This window comes from Psammomys obesus, unplaced genomic scaffold, assembly GCF_907164565.1.
Source record: "Psammomys obesus unplaced genomic scaffold, mPsaObe1.curated_primary_1811, whole genome shotgun sequence".
In the NCBI taxonomy this organism is placed as follows: domain Eukaryota; kingdom Metazoa; phylum Chordata; class Mammalia; order Rodentia; family Muridae; genus Psammomys; species Psammomys obesus.
In genome coordinates, this window is record NW_026596109.1 from 15726729 (window position 1) to 15739417 (window position 12689).

The 12689-nt window shown below is 41.0% G+C and overlaps 1 protein-coding gene across 1 annotated transcript in view; it reads left to right on the top strand.

The window, feature by feature from the left end:
• Positions 1-12689, top strand: part of Acyp2 (acylphosphatase 2) — a 136623-nt gene that overhangs the window by 95053 nt on the left and 28881 nt on the right. The window lies entirely within an intron of this gene.

The following is a 12689-nucleotide window of genomic DNA, read 5'->3' on the forward strand; positions in this document are numbered from 1 at the left end:
AGCAGGACTGCTCCTCCCTTGGGGGGTGGGGAGGTCAAAGAGCCTGCCATTGAGTTCCTGTCAGAAATAGTCGTATTGTTTCTTTCAGATTGTCACTTTATATGGATTATTTTTCTGTGCAGATTTAAATTTTTTCATTCAGTTGTGTTTATCAGCCTTCCTTTTGTCTCTAAAATTCAAGGGATAGGTTTCCCACTTTGAGTTAATAAAAAGATAATCTCCCTTGTTATCTTGTAGCATTTTTATTATTTTCAACTTTCAAATTTAAGTCTTTCTGCTTTGGCTAAGGCATAGCAATGGCATAAATACAGTATGCTTTGTAAAACATCCCTGGTTTTTCAAGAGAGTTTGCTTTTGAGATCTGAGGTGCTTTTCAAATGCCAATTTTTTTTTAATGTGGGTCTATTTTTAGACTTCCTGTTCGATTCTATTCATTTATATGTTAATTCTTATCTTATTTAATTATTTTATAAGTTTTATGTTATTTTAAGTGTTAGGAGTATGTCTTTCCCTCATTTTAATTTTTGCATGGCGCATTGCTTGAAATTCATGACTTATTTTTAATGTATGCTGTAGAATTTTTTTTTACTACTACCCTTTCCCCAATATTTAGTCTTCTTACTGTGGTTATAATAAATATCCAGGTTATCTTAGGTAGGACTGAGTTCTTCATGAAGTCGAATCTTCCTAAAAGCAGGTCTTTCCCTTTGTGCAAGTCTTTGTACCTTTCAGGAGTGCTTTTGAAATATTCACAAATCTAGCACATTTCTAAAGCATTTTCTCAAATATTTCATCTTTCTCTGCTGTCATTGTCCACGCAATCTTATCCAGGTCATCTTCTAACTTGCTATGTTCATACATCTGATGTTTATTGATATCTGCATGATAACTATTTATCTGGCTACCTTACCGTTATTGTTTATAGCACATTTTAAATAAATTATAACAGTTTATTTCCTTCTCTAAATTTTTATGTATCTAAACAATTTTTAGAAATTCAAGATACTGTTTGAATTTATTATTATTAATAGTTCATCCATTCTACTATCCATACTATGCTGCCCTCAAAAGGATCCCTTGAGATTGGCTTTCTCTGCCCACCATTTCGCTAATACTTAAACAACAAGCCAAAAGATGGTCTTCCAGCTAGGTTGTAACTCTGTCCTCACCAGTATTGTTAGGTTGCACTTAGTGTGTCCCATCTGCCGAATGTCAGCATGCCGTAAATACGTGCCCATTCAGTGGGGAAGGCTACCTGTCAGGTGTTGGATCTCTCGTGTAATTTATTTAATGTAGTACAGTAATGATGATGAGTTCTTTGCCATTTCTGGTCACAACTGAGGAGAGCATGGTATGGCATGGCATAAAAAAAAAAAAAAAGATCCAAACCTAGCATACTGGCACTCTGTCCTATCTTAGGAGAGCTGAGTGACTACCTCTGAGGTCTAAGAGACTGTGGGTCTTCCTGAGGACTCCTTGGGGACCTGAGATTGCTTCAGGCTTCTTCTCAGGAAGCCCCAGCCCAGCTGTCCTGTAAATCTTCAGAAGTATATGCCAAGGCATAGAAAAGGGCCAAGAACATGACAAAATCCTAGACATTAAAGGCTTTACAGCCTAAAAGAGGGGCTGGTATGCTAAGGTATACAAAATACACTGATGAATAACTCATACCCTTTAACTTCATAGAGAGTTAACTGGTGCCATGAGGGAAGAAAGACAAGCTAATGAAGAATACAGGGAAGACATGCCAGAGAAGGTGACCAGGAAAGGAAGCTTCAGTGTCAGAGCTGAAGACTAAAGAATATGAGGAAGCTAACATTCTGAAAAGAGGGATCTCTGAGGGCCAGGGCTTAAGCCAGGAGTCAACAAGGCTAGAGTGCCTGGAACACTGGAGGAAGGGGTCATGACACAGCTGAAAGACACTTGACAATGTGACTCGTAAGAAAGGGAAAAGAGAAGTCAAGTTCTACATAATGGCGAAGGTTTCAAGTGTGGTTTCTACTTTATTCATTCTAGCTTGATTTCTACTGTGGTGATAAAACTGACAAGTAGCAGCGACTTGTGGAAGGAAGAGATTGTTCAGCTTACACTCCCAGATCACAATCCACCACTGAGGGAAGTCAGGGCAGGAAGTTAAGCAGGATCCCATCGCAGAACTCATGGAAGAATGATGCCTGCTGGCTTGCTCCCTCCCTCCCTACCTGCTTAGCTAACTTTGTTAAGAAGTCATGACCACCTGCTCAAGGAATGCTGTCACCCACAGTGAGCCCTCAGTGAATTCGCAATCGCACTGCCCCACAGACAGACCCACGGGGCCAGTCTGGATCTATGGAATACTTTAGTTAAGGTTCTCCCTTCCCAAGTGACTCTAGCTTTTGTCAGGTTGACAATAAAAACTAGTGTGCACAATCTCACTTTTGCACCAATATAAATTTGAAAAAAATCAAGTTGAATCATATATTAAGTTAGAACTGTTGCCACACTTAAACTACTATGAGTAGAATAGTCAAGACTGTACAGCTGGGGCCTATGAGCTAAAATCCCTTCTTTTTGGCTGCTGTTGATGAAGGAAGGAGCCACACAGCCAACTGCACTGGGCTTTTCAGTGAGTGGCTTTTGCAGGATGCTGACAGAATGAAGCTACAGATCTTTACACTTTTTAAAAATTAATTTATTTTTATTAATTACAGTTTATTCATTTTGTATACCAGCTGTAGCCCCTCCATAGACCCCTCCCAGTGCTATCCTTCCTCCCTCTTCTCCTCCCATGTCCCTCCTCCAGTCCACTGATAGGGGCAGTCCAACTCCCCTTCCATCTGACCCTAGGCAATCAGGTCTCATCAGGAGTGGCTGCATTGTCTTCTTCTATGGTAAGGCTGCTCCCCTTAGAGGGAGGTGATCAAAGAGCCAGCACTGAGTTAATGTCAGAGAAAGCCCCTGTTCCCCTTACTAGGGTACCCACTTGGACACTTAGCTGCCATGGGCTACATCTGTGCAGGAGGGGTTCTAGATTATCTCCATTCATGGTCCTTGGTTGGAGTATCAGTCTCAGAAAAGACCCCTGTGCTCAGATTTTTTTGGCTCTGTTGCTCTCCTTGTTGAGCTCCTATCCCCTCCAGGTCTTCCATCTCCCCTTCTTTCATGAGATTCCCTGCACTCTGCCCAAAGTTTGGCTATGAGTCTCAGCACCTGATTTAGTACCTGCGGGGTAGAGTCTTTCATAGTCCCTCTGTGGTAGGCTCCTTTCCTGTTTCCTGTTTCCTCCCTCTTCTGATGTCCATTTGGTTTGCCTTTCTGAATGAGGATGGACACTGTCATCAGAACAAAACGACAGACTACAGACTGAGAAAGGATCTTCACCAACCCTATATCTGACAAAGAATTAATATCCAGAATATATAAAGAACTCAAGAAGTTAAAAAGCAACAAATCAAGTAATCCAATTAAAAAATAGGATACAGAGCTAAACAGAGAATTCTCAATAGAGGAATATCAAATGGCAAAGAAATACTTAAAGAAATGTTTAACGTCCTTAGTCATCAAGGAAATGCAAATCAAAACAACCCTGAGATTTCTAAGATCAAAAACTCAAGTGACAACACATGCTGGAGAGGATGTGGAGAAAGGGGAACCCTCCTTCACTGCTGGTGGGAATGTAAACTTGTACAACTACTTTGGAAATCAATCTGGCGCTTTCTCAGACAGTTAGGAATAGTGCTTCCTCAAGATCCAGCTATACCACTCCTGGGCATATATCCAAAAGATGCTCAAGTACGCAATAAGGACATTTGCTCAACCATGTTTGTAGCAGCTTTATTTTTAATAGCCAGAACCTAGAAACAACCCAGATGTCCATCAACAGAAGAGTAGATGCAGAAATTGTGGTACATTCACATAATGGAATACTACTCAGCAATTAAAAACAAGGAAGTCATGACATTTTCAGGCAAATGGTGGGAACCAAAAGATCATTCTGAGTGAGGTATCCCAGAAGCAGAAAGACACACGTGGTAGATACTCACTTATAAGTGGATATTCGAAATATAATATAGGATGAACATACTAAAATCTGTATAGCTAAAGAAGCTAAGAAGGAGGACCCTGGGTAAGATGATCAATCCTCATTAAGAAAGGAACTTGACACTTTTAAAAGACCCTGCAATGCTTTTCAAAGACCTCATACTGGAGCTGAGTCACTCGGGAACACACCCAGTACTAAAGGCTCCTACTTACCGGGTAGATGCACTATTTCCCCTCTCTGCTCTGTGACCCAGGAAGCAGACTATACTGGTCAGGCTCCCACAATCTCAGGCTTCTGGTTTCTTAAGCTGATTCAAGGAACCAGGAAGAAAGCAGCCATTCACTTCCATCACTAACCGGAAGTTAGAGCCTTTACTATCCTGGCTACTGCTCTGATCTTCTAAAGGGGTATCAATCCTGCTTCCCTTGGCTGTAGGCCACAACTTCTGCTGAATCAGCTTTTGCAATCTGTTGAAGTCTGAATCTCTTCGGGTTCTGGAATCTTCCCTGGCCTGGTCCTCCTTACGGACTAGTATAAACGCTCATTCCTGATATTGCTAGACTCATGCCACACACCACATGTACTTGATTGTCATTCATACTTTTGTAAAAAGCATCTTCACCAATCCCAGCCCAGCTTAATTTTGTGTATATCCCCATTCCTCTGAATCCTGTAAACAAAAACTCATCTAAATAGCCCATCTTATTAACTGCATTATTTATTCTCACGGGCTTTGGGGGTGCGTATTTCCCTTCCACAGCTTGCCATTGCTGAGGAGCCAAGTCTATCAAAGGAGATTTCTAGACAGTGACATAATTCCTTTCCCACCCAAAATGACTTCTTTGATATTCATTTTTCCTGGGTAAAGTGCACTGTCTTTCAAATGCTGTTCATTTAGCTGGAACAAAAATAGAAGCTTCAGCAGAGCTGCTCAATGCCTGAAAACCTGCTTCAGCTCTGAAGGTTCCTTCAGCAAAGTGGTTTCAGTGAGCAGTGTATCTGTTACAAGTTCCACAGTACCTAACATTCATTTGTGGGGAGCATCCACACATTAAGACGAGTTTTAATTACAACATGGTGTAATATTTAGACTTTTTATTTTTGAAAACAGGGAATTGTGGCCTATTGCATGTAATTACAGTACTTGGGAGTGAGAGCCTGAAGATCATCAGTTACTGGCCAGCCAGGGTTACATACTGAAACCCAACAAAACAAAACAAAAATACAGATAAAAACAATGGCTACCTCCAAGCCCAAAAGTAATGATTACATATTGCTAATACTGTACTTCTGGTTTTAATTAATCCACTGTCTTTACTTCATTATTGCAGAATATCAGAATTAGTATATCAAGTTAAGAAAAATGGTTGTGTGGTTTGAATGAGAATGGCCTCCATAGACTCATATCTTTGGATACTTGGTCCCTAGTTAGTGGAATAGAACTGTTTGGGAAGGATTAGGAGGTGTGGCCTTCTTGGAGGTGTGTCACTGGGGCAACCTTTGAGGTTTCAAAAGCCCACAGCATTCCCAGTTATCTCTCTCTGCCTGCCTCCTGCTTACTCCAGCTCACCATGCTGCCATGCTCCCTACCACGATGGTCAAGGATGCTAACCCCCTAAAACCAAACATAAGCCCCAAATTAAATGCTTTCTTTCATAAGTTGCCTCGGTCATGATGTTTTTGTTTTTATTTTCAAAATTGAGAAGTCACTAATACAATCATTGGGAAGGTAAGCCAAGTTGGGAAAATCTAAGCCAATTATTATTTGATTAATTTTCTACTGTAAAACATATGACAGACTTTCTGTCCATATGTAGCTGTTACACTCTGGGGTCAGAGAGACTTGGATTTGAATTGAAGCTCTCCATTTCTAGGCTGGGTGACTGCACCCAAGTTATATGCAGCTGAGTTCTTTATGGAATTGCGCGAGAACTAAAAAGTAATGTATACCTTGCACCACAGAAAGGTCAATAAGTAATAGATATTATTCTAGATTATTATTAATAACATTAAGGAAGCCTGTTGTTTCCCTTTAATTTATTCATGTGTTGCTTCAGAAATCAAAATGTGACAGCTCGACTTACTTTGGGCCTATAATTCCAAGGCAGTTCATTTATCTACATAGCCTCCTTTCAGTTGGAACTGAAATTTGTTAGAATTTAACTGAGTTTTCTATGCTGGCCCTCCTTTATCAAGGAATTATCTGAGAAGCCATGTCAATTAGTGTTTCTTTAAGTCTTTAAGGGCTAAAGTTATGTTAACTTTTTGATTCACTTTCATCAGCCAATTGATATCTGTTGATTATATAAGAAACAGGACATTAAGATTAATAGGATTCCTACTCTACAGTGTTCTAAAATGTTTGGGCATCTTTTAACACATACTAATCAGTGTGTGCCTGTTTTGTGCTATACACTATGCTTTAGGGATATGCAGATAAAAAGATAAAGCGGAGCATTGTGGCACATGCCTATATTTCTAACATGGGTTGCTGAGGCAGGAAGATCATCACAGGTTCAAAGCTAGCCAGGGTTACAGAGCAAGACCTTGTTTCTAAAAATAAAAAAAGAGAATGAGGGAGAGGGAAAAGAGGAGGAAGAAGGAGGAATAGAAGGAGATAGCTCTTTACCCCAAAGACGCTTAAGGTGTAATTTGGTGTTTACAGTAAAATTGAAAGCTACTTCTCTGACCCTCCAGACCTTAGATGTGAAGGATCCCGTCGTCTGTGACCCTGCTATAGCCAACACTTCACTAACTGCATTTCTCATGTTGGCTAGTTGCTTGTCCTCTGTGCTAGACTGTGGGATGAGGGTAAGCATTGTGTTTAAGAAAAGCAGCAAAAAAACATGACATTGGCTTTTAAGAATATAAAGTTGGGTGGCAAAAATATAAACTGGTGCATACAAAGAATGAACTCCAATATAAATATGGAACAAATGCTACAAATATAGGGAACAGTACCAGATTTCCTTGCATGACTTCCTAAGGTATGGAGGAGGGCAGCAGATGAGGGAAGCTTCTGAGCCAAGGAACACAGGCAGGATGCTGGAGGAGCAGTAAGTTCAGTGTGGATGGATTCTGAGAGGACCATGGACAGAGCTTTGATGCAGTTGTAGGGATTATTGCCTTGATCAGAAATCTAAACAAAATATATGTCATCACTGCCAGTAGAGTGAATGATGGGGAAAGAGAGAAGATTCAAGAAGGGTAGTCTGGAGATTTCCAGTAGTGCAGAGATATTGAGGGATATTTATTTATTTGTTTGTTTATATGCTGGAGACAACATCAGAGGGTCAACTTCAGAGTGATCTGGAGGGGGGCTGGGATAAACTCTGCTCTTGTGAGGTCACAGGAGAACAATGCAGAAGGAAAGCCACAGGAGGAAATACAGCCTTGCAGAAACTCAGGGCAGTTAAGTCTTTGGCGACACAAGTTGTGTGTATGTCTTTGGGCTTAATGGTTTACTCAAGTGTATGCCTAGTGTGTAAGAGAGCACCTGGTGTCCAGGTGACCTGATTTGAATCTGAGGCACTTTCTGTTGTTGATAGTCTAGACTAGCATGATGCTATATGTGGAAGTCTCCTCCCCTTTCCTATCCTGGCCCGTCCTGGGAAAATAGACTAAGCCTTGACCATTCATGTAAATTAAAGTAGACTCCATCTCTTATAGCTACCAAAACCAACCATAAAATGTTGCCATTGAGAGATGTGAGTGTTAAGTCTACCTATGTTTCAAAAAGTTTTTAAAAACCTTTATGCAGGTAGGGCATAGCAGCATATGGCTTTAATCCCAGCACCTGAGAGGCAGCGGCCAGCAGATTGAGTTGCTGGAGAGCCAGGGCTAAGACTAAATGCTAAGTGCAGATGTGCATTTCTAACACAGATCATCCGTATTATTGCTCAGAGGCTGTGCTACAGACAGACACAGAAGGTTACGCTCAAGCAGGTTAAGTGAAATGATTTAATAAAGTGCTGCAGGTTCTGTTGCAATTGACACTGTAGTCTTCCAAATGGGCTACATTGGTTATACCTCTAACATCAATGAAACAGTTCTGTCTCAAAGAGGGGGCGCTTAAGCAGATGTGAAACTTGAGAATCCAACACTTCTCTACAAGTATATTTTAATAATGGTTCTGCAGTTAAGAGTGTTTGATGCTCTCAGAGAGGACCCAGCTTGATTCCTGCACCAGCAGTCACGTACACATATCCCCCCCATCCCACAACACACACACACAAGTACACATAAACACATAGTTAGAAATAATCTTAAAAGTATAAGATGCAATTAGTTGTTTTTAAATTTAATGTTATTTATATATTTATTTATCGCAATGTATTCACTTTGTATCCCTGCTGCAGCCCCTTCCCTTCTCTCCTCCCAGTCTCACCCACCCTCCCTCTTCTCTCCCTATGCCCCTTCCCTAGTTCCCTGAGAGGGGAGGACCTCCTCTCCTTCTGTTTTACCCTAGCTTATCAGGTTTCATCAAGGCTGGCTGCATCATCTTCCTCTGAGGCCTGGCCAGGGAACTCCTACAGCTGATAAACACCTTCAGCAAAGTGGTGTTTACAAAATTAACTCAAAAAAACAAAAACAAAAACAAAAACAAAAAACTAGTAGCCCTCTTGTATACAAAAGGCAAATGGGCTGAGAAAGAAATTAGGGAAACAACACCCTTCACAATAGCCACAAAGGACATAAAGTACCCTGGTGTGACCCTAACCAAGCAAGTCAAAGACTTGTATGAAAAAAATTTCCAATCTTTGAAGAAAGATGTAGAAGAAGATATGAGAAGATGGAAAGATCTCCCATGCTCATGGCTTGGCAGGATTAACATGGGCTGCTGCCAGGCACACACGGGTGTCTCAGCAGAGCTATGCCTTCGTTGGAACCTGGCCCTCGGCTGTCCCTTGATTTTCAGAGTAGCTTGCAGTGGCCCCCCACAGGATATATTCAAATATAGTTTTATCAAACATATTGAGAACCACATAGGTGTTCTGTAGCTGTTTGACTACCTTCAGGATTTGTTTATCTATGTCTGTAGCCAAGCTCAGCCTTGAACTCTCAGTAATCTTCCTGCCTCAGTCTGCAGGGTGCTGGAATTAGAGGCACAAGCCACGATGCCACTCCCGGCCTCGAACTTCTCTTGAGCAATGTACACATTCCCCCAGTATTCTTAACTAAGCGTTCTCTTTTTCGTATTGACTTGGGGAGGAGTAGTGGGAGCGGACTGAGGTTAGGCCATCATGAATCTAGACAAATGTTTCCATTCAGCTATGTCCCCAGCCCTTCATAGTTTTAAAAATCCTAAACATCTATGCATGTTAGATGTTTAGTTCATTTCAGATGTGTGTATTGTAACTCTCCTACTTTGTATGTTGTTAGGTCTTATGTCGGGTGTGCACGTGTGTGTGAAATACTGTTGCACTCATTTTTTCACTCATTTTTCATTCCCCTTTAGGTTAGGGGGTTTTGTTTCTGCCCCTGGGTTTTTTGTTTGTTTGTTTGTTTGTTAACTGCCTGTCCAAGATCTTTCACATTTATATCTGCCTTCCATCTGGAGTTAATTTTTTATAAGCATTGTGATAAGGATCTTGTTTTATTTTATCCATATGAACATCTAACTGGCCCAGTCCACATTTACTGAAAAGACAATCCCTTTCCTGTGTATAGGTTTTTAAGTATTTCCATCTGAAAGGATATAGTCAAATGGCCTTGCCTAACTTTAAGGACCCAGGGAGATAGAAACCACTCCTCCTGTGCCCCCTTCAAGTGAGAAGAAAACAAAGAGTGTGTTAAGTACTCTGTGACTTTTTGTAGCTAGGACTTGAATAATGTGCAAAAGACCAACAAAGTTTAGCCAAAGACAGTAACAGGAGAAATTTATGAAAGACAGTGCAGAGCCTCACCAGTAATTGATACTAGAAGATGCAGCAGAAAAGGCACAAGCAATGCTTTGCATGAAAACCACAGTTCCAGTGGTGCTTTACAGAAGCTTAGAGAACGTTTGGGCAGCTATGCATCAACACGTTTTTAAATTTAAATGAAGTGTATAGCTTGAGAGAAATGTTCAACTCATCAATACTGACAACCATGCAATTGAAAACCTACATAGACCTAGAAGCAATAAATAAATCAGGAGTTTGGGGAAATGTCTACAAAGTAACACTGAGATCCAAATGATTTTGTGGCAAATACTACCAACACATAATTCATTTTTGTATTTATTAAACATCCAAAAAGTGTTTATTGTATGGTTACTGGGTGCCTGTCACTCTTCAAAAGCAAATGTCCATAAACAGAACAAAAAGTTTTCCCCTTACATGTTAGCAAAGGAGGAAAAAGTAGCACATTAGAAAACTACAAATCTTGTGGAAGAAACAATAAAATAGAGTAAAATAATAGAGAGCTCTGGGAATAAAGAGCAAGTTACTCTTGAACTGGGACCAAAGCGAAGTCTAGCTTGGAACAGTGTATTCTAGGAGAGAAGAATGAAGCAGAAGACATAGACACATAGGCCTAGGAGATTCAGAGAACAAGGAAGTAGAGTGAATGTGGGAGGCTACATCAGTAGGGGCTTTGTGATGGTTAATCTTCACTGTCAACCTCATAGATTTAGAATCTTTTTAGAAAGATTAAGGACTGCAAGTCCTAGTTGTGAGCATTACCAACCCATAGGCCCGAGTCTCACCCTGAAGGAAAAGGTAAAAGTGAGGCCAACAGTAGCACTCTCCTCCCTCGGCTTCCTGAGTCCTGCTGCAATGTGGCTGCTGCTCTTGCTGCTGTTGTGGGGATGAGCTGTGTTGGTCTTTTCTTCTTCAAGCTGTTTTTGTCAGATGCTTTGTCACAGCAACAAAAAAAGTAACACGGGGCTTGGATACTACTGTAATGATTTTGGATTTTATTCTTCCTGGTAATGGGAAATCACTACAGAATTTTGAGTGGCAAACCCAAAATCTGCTTTATGTTTTGCATGGATTGCCCTGGCTCACGGATAAAAGGTAGACCGTGTGGAAGCCTTTTAGGAGATGATTCCAGGAGTCAGGATGTTTCTCCCGTCAGATGGTGGCAATGGCAGTGGACAGCAGACATGATGTCAGGTATTGCTAGCATGAGTCTGAGATGACCCCTAAGATCTTGACCAGAGCAGCTAGAACAGTTGAGTTGGTAGAAGAAGAAATGGGGAATATTATGATGGAGCTGGGTTTTGCAGGAAAATCCCATGCTTTGGACATAATAAGCTGGAGGGGACTTGGACAATACAGTTCTGATGCCGTGTGCATTATGAGTTCAGAGTTGAGAGGTAAGAGCTGAGGACATCCATGTCAGATGGATGGGCATACGTAGTCATTTAAGGCCTGCAGTCTCAGGTTATGAGGTCAAGAGGAAGAGGCAGCAGCAAAACTAACACAGACAGAGGGATGATGAAGGAGGTGGGAAGGAAGCCGGGAGAGTGCATCGTATTGGAAAGCAAAGATGTAAAGGGACAGGCTCAGTGCGGTCTGCAGTTAAGCCAATGCAGACGAGTCGGAAAAGTCGCTGCTGGATTTTAGAACAGAAGACTCATTGCTGAGAGAGTCTCAGGTACTTTTCAATTGCAATAGCTAAGAGCTTCATCTTGATCCACAAGTAGAAGACAGAGAGGGCAGGGCAAATGGGAATGATAGGCTTTTGAAACCTCAAAACCAATCCCCAGTGACATACCTTTCCCAACAAGGCCACACCTAATCCTTTCCAAGCAGTCCCACCAACTTTGGACCAAGCATTCAAATATAAGAGCTTATGGGGACCATTCTAATTCAGACCACCCCAGTGAGTCAAGAATGCTTTCAGTGGCTTGGTAGGGATTAAAATCCCCTTTTAAAGAAGGAAAGGAAAGAAATTGGCAACAGTGTATATGGACTGTTCTTTTGAATAATTTTATTCCTAATGGAAACAAAGAAATGGAGTCATGACAAGAACATTCTCAACTGAGGTGACAGTTTGGAGAAAATGGGGAAGGTAAAGTGGAAAGAATGAATATAACCAAATCTTTTGAAAGTTTTCTTTCTTCAACAAAATGGGATGGTGGCTGCTAGAAAAGTGGGTCAAAGAAAGTGTTGGGTTTGTTTTTTTTTTTTTTGTTATTGTTATTGTTTTTTTTTTTTTTTTTTTTTTTGTTCTAATGATAGAACAAAGGCTGGTGAGAACTCAGTCCCTGGAACCATTGGGTATAGAAGAAAACAAAACCCTGAAAGTTATTGTCTTGCTACTGGTGGTTGGGATCAGGATGGGTGTTTCCAGGTTCTTGGTCTATAATCTGAAGAACTGGAAATTGGAAATTATAGAAAGTAGCAAAACAACTTGGTTTGGAGCAGAATGATAGTGACCGTTATAGAAGGAGATGCCCAAGACTGATGGAGGCCCCATAAATGAGAACACTCAAGGGCCCTGGTTACTGTTTGGGGGCTTTCTTTTAAGGGGCTGTAGAGAAGGGGTTTGGTTACTTAGGGATTTAGTTTGACTAGCTCTCTATTTTGATTGATACATCAGGTCTTGCAGCATAATTGTATTAGGTTGTATACACACCCATATTACTTATTTGTAGGCATAAGATGGTAAACAGGAAATGCTTCCTAAAAGATTGCTGGAGGACACAGTGCAAGTGAGGAATTGAGCTGCCAAGTGCATT